The following is a 22,110-nucleotide window of genomic DNA, read 5'->3' on the forward strand; positions in this document are numbered from 1 at the left end:
CCCCAACCTTAGCTGAGGAACAATTGGTAACTGATTACTGCTGGGTGAGGGAGAGTTGATCTTCTTTAAGGGAGCAATTCTAGATAGGGTGACTGGATTTCAGTGGACGAACATATATGACGGACATCTGGGTACAAAAACTTGGTTTAGTAGACACTTATATATTTGACAGAATACATGAAATCTGAGGTGCGGGGGATATGAGGAGGTGCAGATAGGGGAGGGTGTATAAATATGATCAAGATGTATTATATAAAATTTGCAAAAATTCAATTAAAAAATAAAACAACAACAACTAAAAAGACAGGCTCTTAGCCATTCCATAACAAATGCAGTTGGCTCTTCACACCCCAGTACAGGATCTTCATTTGAGCCCCTTGGCTGACTTCTTCAAGGCCGGCCTACCCTGTAAGTCAATTTCTATTCCAGTTCCTAGAGTAAAATGAAGTCACTGTGCTTCCCAGATCTGGGTCATGAGCAAATGGGATAAACATGTCACCCATGCCTTTATTCAGGTTGTTGGTTAAGATGGTGAACAGAAGCAGGATAAAGCTATCAGTGGAGCTGTGCCTGACACGCCCTCGCTGGAGCCCTCTCTCTGGGTGGACACCCATCCATCCGCACCTTCATAAGGGTATGCAGCTGGTCATCTGCAAATCTCCCCCTGCTTCGGTGGCTGCTGCTGGCCAGCCACGCTGCTCTACCCTTGCCTGTGAAGATACAACAAAGGCAGGGTTCGGTGACCCTGTGATCCCAGCACTCCAACGGGAGAGGCAGGAGGATGGCAAGTTTGAGGCCAGTCTGGGTTACACGGCAAGACCCTGTCTCAGACAAAACAAAGAAGATAAAAGTATCGAGTAAAACCATCCAAACCCCTTACTGAAAAGTCCAGTGACACCATGTCAACAGCGCTCCCTTGAGGTGCTTGTCTGGTAATCTGACCCCGACCCATATCCTCTTTGTATAATACAATGCACTTTTCTTTGCTGTTTCTTACACACCTCCAACCAGATGGAGATTGCTTTACGACATTTTATAGCTTTGAAACATTTCCTGTCTCACCATGACATCACTTTCTCTTAAGCTGAGGGCTTCAAAAGGCCATAAAGGTGTTAAGACCTTAGTTTCAAACCTTCCTCCAACTCCAGTATATCAGGTTACCTGATCTCCCAGGCTGTTGAAATGAAGAATGTCACCCAGATAATGAGACTGTATTGGAAAATGACTCCTTGGGAGTCATTGAGGGGCCCTAAAAGTGTTCCACTGCCCTGCTCTACAGTCCTAAACTGCAATTACAGTTCTGCCTTTTAAAATCTCATTTTGAAAATGAGCCCAAATATGGAGGTGTCTGAGCTTTCTTAAATACATCATTCTCTTTAAAAATAAAATTTATTGGGGCTGGAGAGATGGCTCAGTGGTTAAGAACACTGGTTGTTCTTGCAGAAGACCCGGGTTCGAATCCCAGCACCACATGGCAGCTAACAACTATCTGTAACTCCAGTCTCAGGGGATCCTACAGCCGCTTCTGTCCTCTGCGGGCATTGCACAACATGGGTGTACTTACCTACATGCAGGCAATACACGCATACACATAAAATAAAAATAATAAATAAAAATTAAAAAAAAATAAAATTTATTATTTTTATGTGTATGAGTGTTATGCCTGCATGTATGTAAGTGCACCCTTGTTGTGCAATGCTCAAAGAGGTCAGAAGAGGGTGTGGGATTTCCTGGAATTGGAGTTCAAACAATTGTTAGTCACTATTGAATACATCATTTTCAAACAGGGCACTGAAGTCTTGGGGTCTTAAATCTTACAACTTATATAACAGATGCTTTTGTGTGTGTGTGTGTGTGTGTGTGTGTTTGAGACAGGGTCTCCCTGTAGCCCCAGCTGTCCTGGAACTCTGCTATGTAGACCAGGCTGGCCTCAAACTCACAAAGATCCGCCTGCCTCTGCCTCCCAAGTGCTGGGATTAAAGGTGTGCACCACCATGCCCAGCTAACAGTTGCTTTAAAAAAAAAAAAATCATAAAATGAGAATGATACAGATCAGTGATAAAGCAGAGTGAAAAGTGCCAGGGTGTTTATGAAGGGGATAATCCTTCATTATCAAGGCCTCAGCATCCTTTCACCTCAGGCAATGCTCCTTAGACAATGCTGCCTATATAGCAAACAGGAGTAGCGTAAGCAATTCAGCAGCATCTGCTTGCTGCCTGCTGCTGGGAGCACAAAGAAATGGAAAGGATGGTTCTTTATCCCCAGTGAAAGCACAGTCTACTTTGAGAAGAGGGAAAGAAAAGAGTAACAACAACAAAACCCCAAAACAAGACCCCCTCAGCAAAGGGCTCACATACCAAAGTGGTACCAGCCAGATACCAAATGAGTGTCCCAGGCAGGCAGTGTGGGAGAGGTTGCTGGGCAGGGAAGAAAGGAAGGCTTCTGGAAAGGAATGAGTCTTCACCTGAGCCTCAAAGGATGGCAGAATTTAGACACTGGGCAGGCAGGCGTAGGGGCTGAAAACGTGTATAGCCCATTTAGGCACATGAAGTTTATAAATAGCCATATCCAAATCCCTCCTCTTTTCAGATATAAAGACAAAATTCTGAAGTTCAATTGGCAAATTCACAGAGGACACACTTGTCTTTATAATATGGGGTCTCTGTCTCCCCTTCAGCCAAAGTTACACAAAGATGAATGTCTAAGACATTCACTCTAATAGGAATGCTCCAATTAAAACCCTAGCGTGCTCTACGACACAGCACCAGTCTCATTGAACCACTCACTGCAATTTACATTTTAAAATGAATGGATTTTTCTAAGAAGGCAACAGCATATGCCGTAGACATAAAATTCCAAGAAGGCAAAAATAACACCAGAGTTCAGATCATGGAGCAGTGGTTGGCAACCTTGGCTCCACATTAGAGTCACCCAGGGAGCCGTCAATAAATAGCAGCGCTTGGGCTGTACCTTGTGCCAATTAAATCCCAGTCCCTGGGGCACTAGTATTTAAATTAAAAATACCAATGATTCTAATTCATTCTCTCAACTAATATTTCCTGAATACCTAATACTAGCCAAGCCTTTTTCTGAATGCTGGTGATGTGGTAGTGAACCAAACAGAACTACCTGCTTGAAAAACATACCTTCTTGTCTTTCTATCACATTGTAAGCAGGTAGAAAAGCAAATTAAATCATATATAGATGAATATGAACATATATGCATAGAAAAGCTGAGAAGGGTGGTCAGAAAACCAGGTTGGAATAGGAGAGTACAAAATAGGGTGATTCACCAATGGGGCATTTGAATCAAGACCTGGAAGAAGTGAAGGCAAACTCAGCTATTTGAAGGAAGAACATTAGAATGTTCTGCCTAGAGGCAGAGGGAACAGCATCATGGCCTGAGGCAGAAGCCTGCCAGTGTAGCTACAGCTGGCAGGGAGAGAAACAGACAAGTCAAGAGAAGAAAGGCAGAGCAGGAGAGAGCCAGCAAGGGTCTGGAGGCTATGTAAGGAGCTGGCTTTCACTCAATGTGATGGGAAGTCATGGGAAAGGTCTGCGTAGAGAAGTGACATGAAATGATTTCTATGCTCCTAGAATCATTCTGGATGCTCTATTGAGAATAAACTATGAGGGGAAGGGGGGAAAATCACATTTGGGAGGCTCCAAAAATAGCCCAGTTGAGAGATGAGGATGGCTTGGATGACGGAAGTGCTGAGGAAGGATTAGATTCCAGATATATTTAAAATGTTTATTTCTTTGTTTTTATTTTATGCGTATAAGTATTTTGCCTGCATGTATGCACGTGTAGCATATGCATACAATGCCCATGGAAACCAGAAGAGGGCAACAGATCCCCTGGAACTGGAGCTATTAGCCACCATGTAGGTGCTGGGAACTGAACTTGGGTCCTCTGCAGGAACAGCCGCTGCTCTTAACCCCTGAGCCTTCCAGATATATTTAAAAGACAAATCATAGAAGTAGCATTTGAGTTGGACATGGAGGCATATGTCTATAACCACAGCATTCAGGAACCTGAGGTAGGAGAATCATGAATTTGAGGCCAGCCTGGGCTACATAAACAAAAAAAGAAAAAGAGGCAAGTGTGGTGCTGCATGCTTCAATCCCAGCACCCAGGAGGCAGAAGCAGGCAAATCTCTGTAGATCAAGGTCGGACTGATAGACTGGTGGGAGTTCTTGACTGACATCACAGACAGCAATCACAGGAAGAAAAGACAAGAAGCCCAAGTACTCAGTCTCAGGCTTCCCAGCATTATTAGAGGTGTGTGGGTGAGCGTGTGTGTGTGAGCATGTGTGTGTGTGTGTGTGTGTGTGTGTGTGTGTGTGTCTCCACACATCTGCCATTTCACACCTGTGGAGGCCACAGGACAACTTACAGGAGTCAGTTCTCTCCTTCCACCATGTAGGTTCTGGGGACTGAACTCAAGTTTTCAGGTCTGGTGGCAAGTACCTTTCTGCTGAGCCATCTTGCCAGCCCTGTGATCTATGTTTTGAAGAGCCTTCCAGCCTATTCTTTCCATTCTTCAGTTGGCACCAACACTGGCTACACTTTAGCCTACAGTGTGTGTGTGTGTGTGTGTGTGTGTGTGTGTGTGTGTGTGGTATATCTGTGTGTTTGTAGATGCATATGTGGGTTTACATGCTTATGCGGGTGTGTGCAGAAGCCATTGCTCTCCACATTATTTTTTGGAAATACTGTCACTCAACCTGAAACTCATCATTTTGGCTAGAATGGAGCAAGCCCCAGGGATCCTGTCTCTGCTCCCCTGGTGATGGGGTTGTAGGCACTCACAGCTACAGCTGGCCTTATGAGGCTGCTGAAGACTCAAATCAGATCCTCATGCTTGCAAACACTTTAGCCACAGAGCCATCTTTCCAGCCCCAACGAGGAGGATCCTAGCCAGCTTCAAGTCCCCAGAAAAATGATAGTTTTTTTTATTTTTATTTTTGACACAGGGTCCCAAGCAACCCAGGCAGGCCTTAAACTCACTAGCTATCTGAGGATGACTTTGAACTCCTCACTCTCCTGTGTCCTCCTAAGTGCTGGGATTATAGACATATATCACCACTATGTTTTTGAAGCAATGTTTTCTCCATTGTTCCTTCCCCTGGCCCAGTCAGGATGTAAGGGCAGAAAATGCAGGTGGTTGAATTTGGTACAGACGGTTTGAAGGGCAAAGGCAGGAAGAGATGGGAAGCTAATGGTAATATTAGCAAAGGAGCAGATGAAGTGATGGTCTACTGGATACAGCTGGAAAGGGAAGGGCTTAGAAAGCAGCTACTATGTTCCCTGCAAATCTTTCAAGATTGTTAAACACTTTGGTACATTTGATGATTCAAGGAAATCTCAATTTTATTTATTTTTCCCGTGCACAGAACAGGAAATGTATATATCATTTCTCTATGTGGCATGTGCTAAGTAAATATTAGTTGGATGAAAAAGGAAAAAAGTTAGTTCGAGAGCATCAAGGACAAAGAACAAACTCTAGGAGAAAGCTGAGTGTCATGTTGAGAGGAAAAATACCACCTCCTTCAAATGTTTGCTAAGCTTTCACAGCTTTCAATGGTTTTATGGGCAGCTACCCACCTCCTAGCTGCAGGACCACCACAGCTACAAAGTTGGCATGCTGTGCCAAGATGAAGGATGGGGAGCAGCAGCTGAAAACGTGTTATTAGAAAAATAGTATGCCCAACTATCCTAGTGTGCAGGCTCCAGCAAGGATCTGAACCAATGGGATTCCCAAAGCACACCGTGATCCAACAAGTGAGAACTGTGGTGGGTGGTGGCATTCCACACGAGAACAGCACATAAAATTCATCCCAGCTCTATTGTGACTACCCACCTGCCCGTTAATAGGAACAAGGAGCACCTCCCCTTTGGAAGATGCTAAAAATAAAGGGTATACTAATGACTGGCACTTTACATGCACAACCTTCAGGCAAGTTCTAGTTACCATAGCAAACCCCACTCACCACAGCAGAGGTGGAGTACATGACATATCAATGGCCAGAGTTCTACAGGAAAGCAGCTATATCTTCCAGAAGTACTGACAAGCTACTACAACCCTTTCCACGAACGAAAGCCCAACTAACTATTTGTGGATCTTGGGGATTCTTACAATTACTATTTGCCTGAAAGAGTAATTTTTTTTGTCTGGATATTTACTTACTGGCATGCTGATGTAATTTCATGATTGACCTCAGTTTAGGAAGTCTAAACTGAGCACAGTGGGTCAGGCCTGTTATCCTGAAGCTATTTACAAGGCTGAGGCAGGATGACTTGAGCCTAGGAGTTCAAAACCAGCCTGGGAAGCATAGCAAGACTCTCTTAAAGAAGAGAGAGAAGCACGATCCAACAATAAAGGGGAAGGATGATCCGCTTTCTTACCTGGCAAGAACTTGCACTTGGCTTCATTCATGACTAGTTCAGCCTTTTAGCAAAACTCAGTAAGTTGTCCACCAGCCTAAAAGTCTATGTACTCCACCATCTGAGAAGAGCTGCAGAGGCCCCCCAAACCAACCTATAGAAAAGAGTTCATGTATAAAGAAGGCCAGGCTAAATAAGACTTCAGAGACTCTTCTGAATCCAGACCTGTCTCTCCTAAGCCCAAACTCTCAGCCATTCCACACAGAACCTCAGAGAAGTAGGAACAGCCCAGATCCCAACAGTCCCTATAAGACTTGTGAGCTTTCTAGTTCATTTCCTGCTCATAATCTCAAGACACTGATGGTCAACAGGCTTACATCTTTGGATACAAGGATTCAGCCTGGTCATCTCTGTCTTTCCTGTGAGGTTGAAGGAAGGCAATTTAAACCAGCATGTCTCAAGATGGATGAGAAAAAGTCTTGAGTCCAAAGTGGAAAGAAGGCAAAATTAACTTCTTGGCTTCTCAAGCTTAAGTCCCAGGCCAACTTCTCAGAGAAATTGGGAATCTGAGATTCTGAGATTTCTTCCCTGTGTGTTAACCATCTGTGAGTGAGAAATGAACCTTTAGAAAGAAGGCTACAGAGACTGTCGGAATCCTGGGCCATTCCTGCTTCTCTGAGATTCTGAGAGGAATATGGCTAAAAGCTTTGGTTTAGTGGACAGAGATCTAGATTCAAATTCTTGGTCCAATCTTCAGGCCACTTAACCTTTCTGACTATGTTTCCTTATTTGAAGAATAAGGATAACTGGGGACAGTTAAAGTACTGAATTTGTTCACCAGTTGATAATGTGCTGAGGAGGAAATGTAGCTTCAATTGGCCCAAACTTGGTAGCTCCTATCTACCATATGGCAGGGACTGTTGTGGGCACTTGAGATACATGAACAAAACAAGGTTTTTGCTTTAATGATGCTTGTATTCCAAGAGGTGAGACAGAGAATATGAGAATAAATCAAGGCTTTATTTCGGACAATAGGAGTCACATGATGGAGTTCCAGGAGGCTCCACTTTGTATTATAGGCTTGTGAAGAGAAGATGTCTGTATAGATCTTAGAGAAAAAGCTTCCAGAAAGAGGAAGGGCCCTGATGCAGGACAGAATGTGGTGGGTTCCAGAACAAAAGGACAAGTGCCAGAAACAGGAGGACAGTGAGTGGTAAGAGGGACAGTCAGGGGAGAACTGGGCCAACGCAAGGGACCTAGATCATGTCCAAATATAAGTGAGAAATCCTGTTATAAGCTAGGAAGGAACATGATTTGAACTGTGTTTTCAAAAGGCCCCCATGGGTTACAGGAAGAGAAAGATGAACAGGTGGAACACAGGATTTTCAGGGCAGCGATAATGCTCCATATCATATTGTAACGGTGGATTCATGGTGTTATCTAGTTGCCAAATGATTCACACAAAGAGAACACTTGTGTAAACTACAGACTACAGATAACAACGCATCTATTAGGTCACTGTAACAAATACACTATTCTAGTGAACGATATTCAGTATGCAGGAGGACATGCATGCCTGGAGGAAACCTGTACTTTCCTCTCAGTTTGTCTGTGCACCTAAAACTGCACTAGAAAAAAATAAAGTCCTCAAACAAAGGAACCCCCGGCTGTTCTAAGGAGAAATGACAGCACCTTAACGAGTCCCACTTGGACAATTGCAGTAGGGATCCAGGGACAAGATGGCAGTGGCTTTGGCTATGTGGCTGCCCTGAAGGTAGAAGTTGGGGTAGATACAAGAGGAAGAGCTGCTTTATGAGTTGGGTGTGGAAAAAGAAGAATGAAGAACAGTTTCTGATTTGGGGGAATAAGTCATTGGGTAGATGGTAGAATCACTTGCTGATGGAGGGAGGAGAAAGAAAGAACTAGCTGAGAGACACCATATTGGTTCTGTTTGGCTTGAGAGATCTGTAACACATCCATAGGGAGATGTTCAGTAGGTGTTAGGCACATGAGTCTGGGACTCATGGAGAGAGGCCCATGCTAAATTTCTTTGCTGATTTCAGAACCCAACTTCTTTGGGGTTTCAATGTAGACTAAAGTCCAGTGGCTCTCCAGGAATCTTCAGGGCCTTCAACACCAGGTTGGGATGGCTAAGGCATCTAGCTTTGTACACTGACCAGCTGCCATTCTCAGGAATTTCCAATCTCTTCAGTGTGAAGACAGTCATTGTTGGACTGCCCAGATTGTAATGTGCAAGCCAATCTAATAGATCGCCTTTTAATATATTTTCATTCTATCACTTCTCTTCCCCTAAAGAACCCTGGACTAATATAAATTCAGTGACAAATTTCCCTAGAAAACAGAAAGTAGAAATAGCCAAACATGAGAGGAAACAGTAATGTGAAGACAGAGGCAGAGAATGGGGTGACACAGCCTTAAGGAATGTCAACAGCTACCAAAAGCTGGAAGAGGTAAGGTATTTTCTTCCCTAAAGCCTTTGGAGGGAGCACAGTCCTGCCAAAACCTTGATTTCAGATTTCTGACCTCCAAAACCATGAGAGAATGCATCTCTGTTGTTTTAAGCCTTGACGCTTATGTTAATTTGTTTTGGCAGCCCTAAGAGCAATAAAAGTACATACCTCACTGGGTTATGATGGAAAATAAATGAGTTAAGATGTGTAAAGTGTCTAGAACAGTGTTTGCCAAATAGTGAACATTGGAACTGTCTTAAGTTTTACCTTATACTCAGTGTGCTGGATTCTGGAGAGCTTGAGAAAACAACAATTCATCTTCAGAAATGCTCAAGATAAAGATGGCGCTCAGGGAACTGGGCAGGTGAGAGACCAGACGGTAGAAGAGTGTTCAGGTATCATGTGCAGCTCCCAAGTGCCAAAAATTGCTGATTGCTGCCCCATAGCTGTCACCAATAAAGCAATCCATCAGCTTAACATCTGCTCAGGGTTTCCAAGCTGAGTACCAGATCCAGAGAGGGGTGAATGCAATCCTTTCCGGTACCTTCCTCTTTTCACGCCATCTCACTCTCTGCTCTCATGAGAATCCATGCTAATGAGGACACTTGGAGCATATTTTCTGGGGACAGCTGTCTCTTCTTTTACCCTAATGATACTGAGAATAACAGTGACCAGGGCGGGGTAGGAGTGGAGAGTGGGGGGAAACTAGGGGAAAGCCATGCCAATTTTGTATGCTGAGTGATTTTGTAATAATATCTGCATGGTTGCTTTAGCATTGGAAGTTAAATTTCTTCACCAGGAGACCCATACAGCACAATCTAGCTTTACCCAAATCTCTATAAAATACACTGTGCCAAAGTGGGGAGGGGTCAGGAACAAACTGAAACACAGCTGAAATCAGGCATTTTAGAAGTCCATTGGCCAACACACAAAAATGTAGAGTCTACTGACATCTTGTTTCATTAAACTTGGCTCCTTCTTATCTTCTTAGGTGCAGAGAAAGCAATGTTGGAACACTTGGGAAGAGCCTGTGATGGCCTGTGATGACCTGCATGCAAGCCTAAGTCCTCTGAGAAGCCACCTACTGCTTGCTGTATGGAGGGGTCAGCTTGTGAAGAGATGGCTGCCAGCCATATCACTGGACTCTCCAGGGGGAAGGAGAATTATTGGGTGTTCAAAGTTGCATTTATGAATCCAAGATAATACAACCTTATAAGACATTTGCCATGCCACTGTCCAGGAACAGCATCTTACAAAATATCAGAATGACAGTAGCACGCCAGCATAATTAAACAGGATGAGCTAGGCTGGCCTTTGGCAAAAGAGGAGTTGCTGTTTCTTCTATCTCCCTGATGAGGAATCCTCACAATTCCTTGGGAGTAACTGTAGCCAGGCAGGCCCCCAGGAAGTCAAAGCTCCTTGGCACCCTATCTCCTCCCACCAACTTCCTCCAGATGCCCAGAAACCTCCTCTGCACAGAAGCTCAGTTCACTGCCTTCCTCCCGCTATGGAGTATATCAGCATCCAAAACTGCCCTCTTGCCTACCCTCCTCCCAGTTCAACTCCCACTGCCATCGTGGGCAGGTGCCAGCCAGGAACTAACTTTGGATTTCCATAGCACTAAGTATGCCCCTAATCACAGTAGGAATCCCCTTTGGCATGATCTGAATGCCATCTTTATTTTTAGCAAAGCAGGGTGATCACTCTTCTGAGGCCAGAACAATGCATGTATGTGTGTGTGTCGGGGGGGGGGGCGTTAACTTGGGTGATTTGGTTGTGGTATCAGAGTGAAAGTCTAATGCTTACAAAGTCAAGTGCTAGAGGTGCCCAAGTGCTGATAAAAATGAGAACAGGAGTGGCTCTGCTCAAATCCATTCCAGTCCTGCAAAACACTTCAGAACTCAGGCTGGGGTGTCATTCTGTTAAGGGCAAACATACCAGAGTCCTCTGCCCAGGAAGCTGCTAAGCCAGGACAGATCCTATCTGGAAAGGGCTAAATTTACTTTAATCTGAAGGCAAAGGTGGATCATCCTGTTCAAGGATTTGTGGACTGGTAAGAGTTTGTGATTCCCTTTTAGCCTCTTAGGAGGAATCTAAGCATTTCAGGCTACCTCAGACAAATCTTCCCATCTCCTTACTGTTATTTCATCCAAAATTTGCAACCATGCACATTGCTACAAAGTGATTCCTCAGCCTGGCTTTTCCAAAACCCCTAAGAGTACTTCCGGGTCACAGAAACACTCAAGGTAATCCAAAAAAAATTTCATGGACCAGGCATTAGCTGCTATCTAGTTACATTAGACTCGGTCATAAAGAAAGTGCCAGGCGTGGTGGCACACGCCTTTAATCCCAGCACACGGGAGGCAGAGGCAGGCAGATCTCTGTGAGTTCAAGGCCAGCCTGGTCTACATAGTGAATTCCAGGACAGCTGGGGCTACAGGGAGACCCTGTCTCAAAAAGACCAAAAAAAAAAAGTGAAGAATCTTAACTTGTTTTTTTTTTTAATTTATTATTTTTATTTTATGTGTATGAGTGTATTGCCTGCATGTATGTGAGTGCACCCATGTCATGCAATGCCACAGAGGTCAGAAGAAGGCTTCGGATTCCTCTGGAACTGGAATTAACGACAGTTCATAGCCACCATGTGGGTCCTGGGAATTGAACCCGGGTCCCCAGCAAGAGCAGTCAGTGCTCTTAACTGCTGAGCTATCTCTGCAAGCGAACAACCAGTCAGTCACTCAAAATACATTTGAGTAGGTAACAAAAGACAGAGCATCCAGGACCGACTGGGATGGAGACTAAGTTCAGTGGAGAGGATGTCACTGGCATCTGAGACATAGTCAGAAAGATGGTCTCTTCTGGAGCTGGAGAGGCATGTCTTGTCTGCACACATGTGCTTTAGTGACCCAGCTCATTGGCTTATCATATCACAAAAGGCCTCTGTAACCACTGAGTGAGTTCGAGATGTAAATGTTCAAGTGTTTCCTGGAGCACATTTGTCAATAGAATATAGAACCCTTCATTTCACAGATAATCAGACTAAATCAAACAACCTACCTGGTTTCAAGTGTTCCATCTACCCAGAACCCAACCTTATCCCTTCTCCCCTCTTATTTCTATATATAAAAATCTTTAAAATACTTTTAAATTAAAAAATATTTTATCTATTTTTATTTTATGTGTATTAGTGTATTGCCTGCATGTAAGTGCACCCGTATCATGCATTGCCTGCAGAGGTCAGAAAAGGGAGTCAGATCCCCCGGAACTGGAGTTATGGGTGGTTGTTAGCCACCATGTGGGTTCTGGGAACTGAACCCAGGTCCTCTGCAAGAGCAGTTAGTGCTCTTAACCACTGAGCTATCTTTCCAGCCCCAGATCTTAAAAGATATTTTTTAGAAAGCTTATTTTTAATAACAATTTTTTTTTCGTTTTATGTGTATGACTGTTTTGCCTGTATGCATGTTAAGTGTACCTGTGTTGTGCAATGCCTACAGAGGCCAGAAGAAGGTGCCCAGTCCCCTGGAGCTGGAGTTAGGGATGTGGGTATTAGAAACTGAATCCAGATCCTCTGCAAGAGCTCTTAACCACTGAGCCATCTCTTCAGCCCCAAGAACTTAAAAGTTTTAAATGTCATAAAACACCTATCATTTTATATGCAACCTATGCATAAACCCAAAGGGCAACGTTATCTAGACATGAACTATCCAGGTGGAAAATAATAATGAGAAGAACATTTGTCTAGGCTTCTATTTCCTTAAGAAACATTCTTCACATTTCTCCCAAATTTAATCTATTGAGTGTTTAGTAAATAAAGTCAAGTCCTCTGTTTCTTCCCCTCTTCACTATAAAGTGGTAATATTTCATATTTCTATGTGTAATCAAAGACCCATTAATAAAACCAAGGGGGAATGAAACTGTGTATGTCTTCCTCACTCACCTGCACCTTGCACAGTTGCTTTGCAACTGATAATGGTTCTCTGATCAAGGAAGTGCATGCTGAGATGGTACTTTCAGCTGGAGAATGGGGCCACTTCACTGCTCTCCTCATCCTCATTGCTCTCAAAGGCAGGAATTGAGAGGATGAGGGCATGGTCCCTTTCCAAATCACAGGGAACAGGGAAAACTACCCAGGCTTTCCTTGCTTGAGCCCAGCGACTGGACCTTTGCTTAAGAGGGAAGTCAATGCAAATGGAGCCATTGTCACAAGTCAATGGACTAGAAGGCAGATAACCCGAAGGACTCCGCAGGGTGGAAACCATAAGACCAGACAGCTCAGAGAACTTTTCATCCAAAGCTGAAGGAAAGCCTGGTCAAGTCTGCTCCCAAGTTCCACTACCCAGTTTCAGTAGGGCTTGCGTTTGTGAAAGGTTTATTCTAAGCTGTTCCAAAGGACCCACTGTATCCCAGAGGCTGTCATTGAGGCCTTGCACACACAACTACCTCAGTACCATTATGTATACCATCCCCAAACAACTGTGAAGTAGGTACTCTGAAATTCCAATGATCTGGCCAACAAGAAGTTCTCTGCATTGCCTGAATTCCAGCTAAATCTCCCATTCCAATTCAGGAATCCTTTCTCTCCCCCTTGGCTACCTCAGAGAGGGCCAGGTGCCAGGTTCACCTCCCAGGGCCAGCAGCAGTACTGAAGTCCCTTCTTCTAAGCCCCCACCTCACCAGGTATCCCACCAACCCTCAGCAGACACCCTCCTGTTTCCCGAGACCTGATTCCACTTTTCGTGGCTTCCCTACTTCCCCCACTACAGTACTGCAGGCTCTTCTCTTCCACGCTTCCCCAACCCCTGCTTCCATCCTTCCAGGGCAGGCTGATGGCAGCTTCTGTATCCCTGTACCTCTTGTTGATTGGTTGTACTTGTTCTTGATCTGGACTCTTCCCATCCAAACGCTTGCTAAACATGCCTAGGGCAGAGAAGCTGGTAGTCTCCTGAGTGTACCCTCCTTCAATATCACTGCCTCCTGCAAATACTCCACAGTGCAACTGGCACACAGTGGGCCCACTTTTACCATCCTGCCCACCATGTTCTTCATCCCTTGCAGGCTAGCTCAGTGACCATCCTTCAGACTGTTACAGATCTCTGTTGGTGGCCTATCCCTTCTATCTCTCAGGCCCTCTCAGGCTTCACCACCTCTCTGTTGTCTCCTTTGTTAGGGCCCACCTAGCTCTTCCTATCCCAGAAACATCCTCAGCATCCTACTGGGTACATTCTACCAGCAGAAGAAAGAAACATAAAATTGCTGAGTCTCCAAGAGGCTCAACCTCTCCTTGGGGTTGGTTCTGGCCTTTGATGGTTTCCTCCTCTTTGGGATTTTTTTCCCCTTGTGGTTGGTATATTGAAAGGGGCCTTGGGCCACCTTTTAATGAGGATGCCCCCTCTACCAAAGTCTGACTTACTTAGGCCCATGTAATACAAGCTAGGGGTGTATCTATGGTCTAGTTCCTTTGCCAGCACTAGAAAGCCAGGTGCTCCCACAACTCTGGGTTCAGAATCTTCAGAGTTCAATTAGTCGGGGTAGTTCCCACCTCTCTTCCAGTCTACCCTGAGGCAGCTGTTCTAGGACTTCTGGGCATGAGTATGATAAAGTCCTAGAGAAACAGCCAGGGCAGCCTACTGAGAGGGCAGCTAAGGAAGCACCCCTAGAGGTCTCCAGGGGAGAGGTGGCAATGTCTCAGCGGAGGCCCTGTACCTAGGTTTTGAAGAAAAAGAGGTACCAGAGAAGAAAGGAAATTCCAGGATTCCATCTCTGCTTCTACTACCCAGGGCAAAGAGCTTTGCGTGGCAGAGACCATAGCAATTAAGGAAGGCTGTATGCCTTACCTCATACCTGTGTGCCTGTGTGTGTGTGTGTGTGTGTGTGTGTTATGGCTGTGTGTGTGATGTGCATCTACATGTTGGGGGGTATGTATGTGATGTGTCTATGTATATGTGTGTGTCTGTGTGTTAGTGTGTGTTCATGTGTTGATGTGTGTTTACTGTGTCTAGTGTATGGGTATGCGTCTGTGTGTTGTGCATATGTGTCAAGTGTGCATGACTGTGTCTATGTGTGTGTGCCTATGTGTGTCTGTTTGTGTGTCTGTGTTGATTATGTGTTTACTGTGTCTATGTGTATGTTGGTATCTATATGTGTGATATGTATCTGTGGTATGTGTGTGTTGGTGTCTGTGTGTGGTATGTATGTATTGGGTATGCATATGTCTGCGTGTCTGTGTGTTTGGGTGTATGTCTATGTGTGTATCCATATGTGTGTGTCTGTGTGTAGAGGGATGTTGGTCTTTGGGTGTGGGGGAGTATTGGTGTCTGTGTGTGTGGTGTGTGTCATATATCTGTCATGTGTCTATGTTGGTGTGTATTGGTGTCTGTGTATATGGTATATGTGTGTGTGTCTCTCTGTGTCTGTATGTAGGTATGTATGTCTACGTGTGGGGAATGTTGGTGTCGGGGGGGCGTGTTGGTGTGTGTGGTGTGTATCAGGTGTGTGTGTGTGTATACCTGTCACGTTTCTCTGTGTGTGTTGGTGTCTGTGTATATGGTATATGTGTGTATGTGTCTGTGTGTGTGTCTGTAGGGGGAAATGTTGGTGTCTGTGTATGTGGGAGAGTGTTTGGGTCTGTGTAGTGTACATTGTGTAGCTGTCACATGTCTATGCTGGTGTCTGTGTGTATGGTATATGTGTGTCTGTGTGTGTCTGTGTGGTATGTATGTCTCAGGTGTCTCTGAGTGTGTGTATATTGGTGTGTGTGCTTTAGTGATTGTGTGTGTGTGGTATGTTTTGGGTGTGTGTGTATGTGTCTGGGTCTGTGCGTGTGGTGTGTTTGTGTCAGGTGTCTGTGTGGGTGGTTGGCATGTCTGTGTGTGTTGGTGTCTGTGCATGTGGTATGTAAGTGTGTCTGTGTGTTGGTGTGTATGTGTCAGATGTGTGTGTTATGTATGGGTCAGATGTCGGTGTCTATGTGTGTCTCTGTGTGTCTGTGTTGGTGTCTGTATATGTGATGTGTATATGTTGGGTGTGTGTGTCTGTGTATGTATATCTCTGTGTGTCTGTGTGTTGGTGTCTGTGTGTAAATGTGTCCGTGTGTTCGGTGTCCATGTGTGTAAATGTCCATATTGGTTGCAGTATGTATCTGTGTGTATGGTTTGTATGTGTGGGGTATCTGTGTGTGTGTGTATGTGTGTGTGTGTGTGTGTGTGTGTATGTGTGTGTGTGCTGGGTGGCAAGAGAGAAATCTGAACAGGTACCTAGGTTTGAAATTTATCTTTACAGATCGATGACAGGTTTCACAAGGAGAAAAAGGAGTCTGGGGTGGGTGGGGGCTAGCTAAATGGCTCAGCAGGTGCAGGTGCTTGCTATGCAAGCCTGATGATCTGAGGCCCATCCTTAGAACTCATAGTGGAAGGAGAGAATTGACCCCACTAAGTTGTCCTCTGACTTGTACACGTGTACCATGGCATACGCTCATACACACAAAGTCTGGAAGAATTTCCTCTGATTTCTGGTTTGTCAAATGTTCCAACCCCAAACTCCCTAATTCAGCTTACCATGCATGCATGCTCATGACCTGCAGGTGGTCTTTGCTTCTGCGTTCTGTGTCCCACCAGTGCCCACACTTCAAGTCCACATCTGATGACTTTCCTTTCTTCCTCGTAGTTGCCACCCACCCACTCAGGCTTCATTGCTTCCCTCACCATCTCACTGCCAGAATCTTCTCATTAGGGTAGCTGCCTCTCTTCTCTCCCCAATCCAGTTCTTTCTGTTATGCACATAACTGACCATGATCGTCCCTAGCTCAAAAATCCCAAACATTTCCCAACTATCTGGAAAACTAGGTTTCTGCAGATTGAAGCTCTTAAGATAGCATCAACGTTTCGGACACACCTCTTCAGCCTAGGTGGCCTTCACAGAGCTTTCAGATCCTCACAGTCAAAAAGGCCCTGGTCCCCCATACTCCTGAACAGTTCATTTGGACCACTTTTGGGTTAATTTATTCATTCAATTACCCCTTCAGCCCTTCTCCACTAAACATAGGGCACCTACTACAGGCCAAAAGTGTACCAGATTGTGCTATCACTCTCAACAGACTTAGCTCCTGTTACACTGAAACTCTTGACAGCTGGGTCCTCTATGCACATCCCCTAGAGCCTCTAGGCCCAGCAAACCACAGGTACTCCAAAAATAAAATGATTGAAATGAATAGAGAAATTATCATAAGCTTCCTTAAATAGTAAACTGCTGTTAAGTGAATCCAAAATCAATTTCAATGATAGATTTAAAGTATGATTCACTATTTTTCAGGTGCATATTAACTATGTCAAGGGAGATGCATTTATACACATAGTTCTGTTCCTTCTCCCACCACCAGCCACCCCACTATTCCTACTCCCACAACACACCACACAAATTCTCACCATGGTGTGGCTTTTATAGTAACTGCATCTTGGCTGGTCCTAATGGAAGAAGGAATTTGTGTAACCAGAATAGTCACCTACAGTCAGGGATGTGCTCTGAGACATTTTATTCCACCCCCACAAGCAGCCCTCCCACCCCATACCTGTCACCTGAACCTACCTGACTCCCTCCCAGAAGTCACAGGCCAGAAAAGCCAGCCCAGTAGAAACAGCAGAGTTCTAAAGCCCAAGCCAGGAACAGAGCTGAGTATGGAAGACCCTCCTGGAGAAGGGGCCTTGAAGGTTGGGGGTGGGCTGTGTGCAAGGGAAGGTCACTTTCTGCAGCCACTCAGCACCCATCCATCTTCCCACAACTTGTCAAAGAAAACACATGCATCACCCGACCCTACCTATGTGGGAGGGAAGAGGCAAGACCCAGCTCAGGTCTCCCACACTGCTCAACCTCCTGTCCTGACATATTCCTGGACTCTGGGACGCCTGGTGTCTGTCATTCCAGTGTCTATTACCACTACATGCCAGACCTAGTGTGACTTCTCAGGTCCTTATCAAGGCCTCTCCACAGAGCTGGGCTGCTGGGGACAGGCTTCTGGCAAACTCCTGCCAGGGGTCCTAGATCCTTCCCAATTAAATTGAGCCTTGTGCTTGTGGAGGAAGGGGGGAGGGTGAGTGGGAGAGAGAGAGAAACGGAGGTGGCGTTGGAGGGAGAGAAAGGGGGGGAGAGGGAGAGAGGGAGAGAGGGAGAGGAGAGGAGAGGAGAGGGGAGAGAGAGAGAGAGAGAGAGAGAGAGAGAGAGAGAGAGAGAGAGAGAGAGAGAGAGATATGAGAAAAGGGAGAGAGAGAGAGAGAGAGAGACTGAAAGACTTCAGGAGGAAAGATTTTTTTCCCCCTATTGGAACGCCCGTCCCTGGAAGATGCCACTATCACCCTAAAGATGTCCTTGCTCTTCGTATGTCCCGCTTCTCCTGCCACTCCACTGTCAGGGGAGATGAAGCTCAGGATAGTCCCCAAGTAGGGTAGGGGAAACAGCCCGACAGGGCCTGGGATAAGGACTCCTGGCCCAGTTCAGGAGGAAAGATTTTTTTCCCCCTATTGGAACGCCCGTCCCTGGAAGATGCCACTATCACCCTAAAGATGTCCTTGCTCTTCGTATGTCCCGCTTCTCCTGCCACTCCACTGTCAGGGGAGATGAAGCTCAGGATAGTCCCCAAGTAGGGTAGGGGAAACAGCCCGACAGGGCCTGGGATAAGGACTCCTGGCCCAGGCTTCCGTGTCCCAGGCAGTGTGTGTCTGGCTATCCCGCTGTCCCGGTCCCGCTCTGTCCAAAGCTCCTATCTCCACCGTGGCCGGCTTACCTCCCACCCGGGGAAGAGGAGTTTGCGCCGCCAAACGTGGGGACCACTTGGGTGCCCTCAATCACCGCCTCTCTAGGACTGATATTCCCGCACCCGACTGTCACTGAACTTTCTCCGGCGCATGCCGTCTTGGGGGTACCAAGCTCCCCACCCCGAGCCCACCCAAAGCCCCACGTCGCGGCTGCAGCGCTTCACCTGCTCGCGGCTGGTGGAGGCTCCCGCTGCCTGCCGCGCGTCCAGACTCAGGCGCCGCCCGGCGGTCCCCGCGCAGCTGCCGCCGCCGCTGCCACCACCGGTGCCGCCGCCGCGCCCGCCCGGAGCTGCTGTCGTCGCAGCGGGTCTCCCACAGCGCTGGAGGGAAGATGCGGTCCCCGACGTCTTCCGAGGGGCTCGGCCTCCGGGGGCGCCTGCAAGCAGCCGCCCAGCCGCGTCCTGCAGCCGGCACACACAGCCCGCCGCGCCGAGCCGCACGGCGCTCGGGATCCACCAAGCCTCCGGGATGGGCGGGGATTCCCTCCCTCTGCTGGATTCGAGGGGCGGGAATACCTTCCCAGAGTGACAGGGACGGGGGGCGGGGATTCCCCGGGAGGATGACAAGGTGGGCGGGGATTCCCCCGAGCGAGCCCCGCGGCGGGCAGGGCGGCTCTCCCGGTGAACCAGCAGCCCCGGTGCACCCGCTTCCCGGGGATCCGGGGAGAAAAGGATCCAGGAGACTGCAGCTCAGAATTGCCTTGTAGGCAGGGCTTGGGGCGCCATCTAGGTGGAAGAATGAGAGCTAGGGGACTTGAACTTGCTTTTGCATAGCACTTAACATAGCACGGACAAAAATGTCAATTGCTTTGATTGTCAAAGAATGGTGTGGAGAGCCAGCTACCCACCCTAGCTACCCTTGGCCTCTGGTCCTGAGGAAACCGAACTTAATTTAGCGCTGGTATGAGAATCCCTCCGAAGAGAGAACCTCTTTGCACCTCAGAGCTGCTTAATCCTTCAATTAAGCCCCTGAAGGAAATTCCACTCTCCTGGGATCGAGGCTTTGGCTCTTGTGAGCACTAGCCAGCAGCTCCTGCTGAGTGGACAGGGACAGCTACGGCCAATCGCCCTTGGCCTTGTTCCAGGTCACTGGGGGGAACGCAGCCTCCGGCTTTTCAGATGCTATGGATTCTCAGGAAGCCTTCAAATATTTTTGGTTCTCTTTTTGTCATCCTTGTCGTTCTGCCTACCACAGGGAGAGGATGATAAGAACGTAATAGGGAGACTGCACAGCTCTGCAAATTAAGCTCTCTTGAGAGGAAAAAGCTGGTCTTTTTCAAGTGCTAGCAGATAAGGGTAAAAAACATATGAAAAATTACAAAACCCGGGATCATGAATAGTTGAATAATGCTTTTGACATTTTCTGCAGAGCAGTAATTGGAAATCTTTGCTTTGAGGGAGATGGGACTAGGATGGAGCATGGTTGGGCTCTAGATTTGCCCAGTAGGGCAATAAACTCTGGTCTCCAAGAGCAGATAGATATAAATCACCTGCAGACCCCACAGAGCTGTCCCTCAACATCAGACACCAGGGGAGTCTCAAGGCATTTCAAGATGGTATTTTCAGCAGGGCCTGGGGTGAAGATGTACTTAGATTGAGCTCTTCCTCAGCTTTTATAATTAAGCAGCCACTGAGATCAGTGCCTGCAGGAATCCAGGCCTTGTGTACTATGAGCTGGGCAAACTCAGGCACCCAGACCTTCCTGTCTATAAATAGAGAAAACATGTAATGAAGAAGTGTGTAAGGATCAGCAGTTAGTTGTTCAGCATAGCACTTAGGGGATGCTCAGTGAAATAGGATCCATTGTCTAGAAAGGTATTAGGATATTAGGATACCATTTAAAAATCCTTCCGCACTCTTGCAGGACAGGTGTTATCTGTTTGTTCAACAGTCCCAAGCTCATCTGCTGCTACTCCTGTTCAATCTCCACAGCCATGAAGAGACAGCCTGTGTATTCGCAGCCTCTGTACCCAGCACCTGATGCAATCCTGCTGTCTTCAGCACTCAACTGAATATGCAAGTGGATTATCAACCCAAGTGTTCTCAGTGTTCTTTCTTAACCACCCCATTCCAATCTTTTCATCCCAGCCCTCTACTACAGCATATAAACTCGGTTTCCTTTGCCAGAATGATATTCTCACTGTGCTGGGTCTGCAGAAATCCCAGAGTTCAGTGTTTCCTCTCCTGGGAGGGTGTCTCTGCTCACAGCATCAACATCAGGTGCCCTCATCCTCATTAACTGCTGCAAAGGACGCATTTTCCTCCAGTTACTAATTTAGCCTTTGTCAGGTGTGCCAAGTTACGAGGATCATAGTGTTTGTCTCACATGTTTCTAGCTTCTGAGTTCCTGGAGGTGAAAGAATTCAGATCTTACCGTGTTTCCAAACCATGATGTGATCTAGCATCCAACCTGATAGTCACTCAATATTTACCAAATTAAAATGAGTCATTAGGCTGCTGGGGATATGGGTCTATGGGGAAAGTGCTGCCAGACAAGCATGAGGACTTGAGTTTGAATCCCCAGAACCATGTAAAGCCAGGCTACACAGTAGTGCATCTGTAATGCCAGTGGCCCTAGGGTTAGCTAGGAAGCAGAAATAGGAGACTCCTGAGAAGCTCTGGAGCCAGATAGCCTGCCATACAGTGACAGCAACAGTGAGAGGGAGACCTGTCTCAAGCAAGGTGGGAGGTAACGACCAGGCCCGAAGGCTGTTCTCTGATCTCCACACACATGTAATGTGTGTTACACATGCATGCACCCACACTCACATACACAAGCATGTGCACACATCATACACATACACAAAATGAGTTATTAAATATATAAGTGTTGATATGTATGTTTCACACTACGCATAGATATATGTGGTTGAACTACTTTGTTATCTGCCCCTTTCAGACATGGTCCTGCTGACCTGACCTGCTGAAGATCTATCTCTTTCCAATCACTTTTCATCTGATGTTCTCCAGATATGTTTGCCTGACTTCTTGTCAGTAATCTCTCAGCCCTCAAGGGGTCAATCAAATGCCCTTGCAGTCTTGTCAATTTGAAAAGCTGACACCTGAAGGCATTTATTTGCCAGTGTTTGAAGATCAAAATGTAAATCCATTCTGTCCCCTTGTTAAATATTTAGTCACAGATTAGTGCTTCCATCCAAGTTGCCACTTTATTGCTCATAGCATACATGGTGTAAAGGAGGAGACAGGATGTGGAAAGCTATGGCCTAAGAGAAAAGGAAGGTGAAATTAAGGAAGAAAGAAAGACTCTTTTGCCCTGGATATAACAGGGTTAACAGCACAAAAAATGTGGTGTCAGGGCTGGAGAAACAACTCAGTGGTTAAGAGCACTGACTGTTCTTGCAGAGGACCCGAGTTCCATTCCTAGCACCCATGTGGTGGCTAACAACTGTCCGTACATCCAGTTCCGGGGATCTGATGCCTCTTCTGAC

The 22,110-nt window shown here is 46.3% G+C and overlaps 1 protein-coding gene across 7 annotated transcripts in view; it reads right to left on the reverse strand.

Moving 5' to 3' along the window:
• Pdzd2 (PDZ domain containing 2) overlaps positions 1–19,103 on the reverse strand; it is a 434,448-nt gene extending 415,345 nt beyond the window's left edge. For 5 of the 7 annotated variants that reach the window (XM_029564752.1, XM_029564743.1, XM_029564732.1 and 2 more), the window contains exon 1: positions 18,827–19,103. The gene's annotated coding sequence lies outside the window, so the exon portion shown is untranslated. The remainder of the gene's footprint in view (positions 1–18,826) is intronic. The other 2 variants (XM_029564756.1, XM_008835537.2) reach the window with 1 other exon arrangement.
• Between the last annotated feature and the right edge of the window lie 3,007 nt (positions 19,104–22,110).

This window comes from Nannospalax galili, unplaced genomic scaffold (assembly GCF_000622305.1).
Source record: "Nannospalax galili isolate Female #2095 unplaced genomic scaffold, S.galili_v1.0 scaffold150, whole genome shotgun sequence".
Lineage (NCBI taxonomy): Eukaryota > Metazoa > Chordata > Mammalia > Rodentia > Spalacidae > Nannospalax > Nannospalax galili.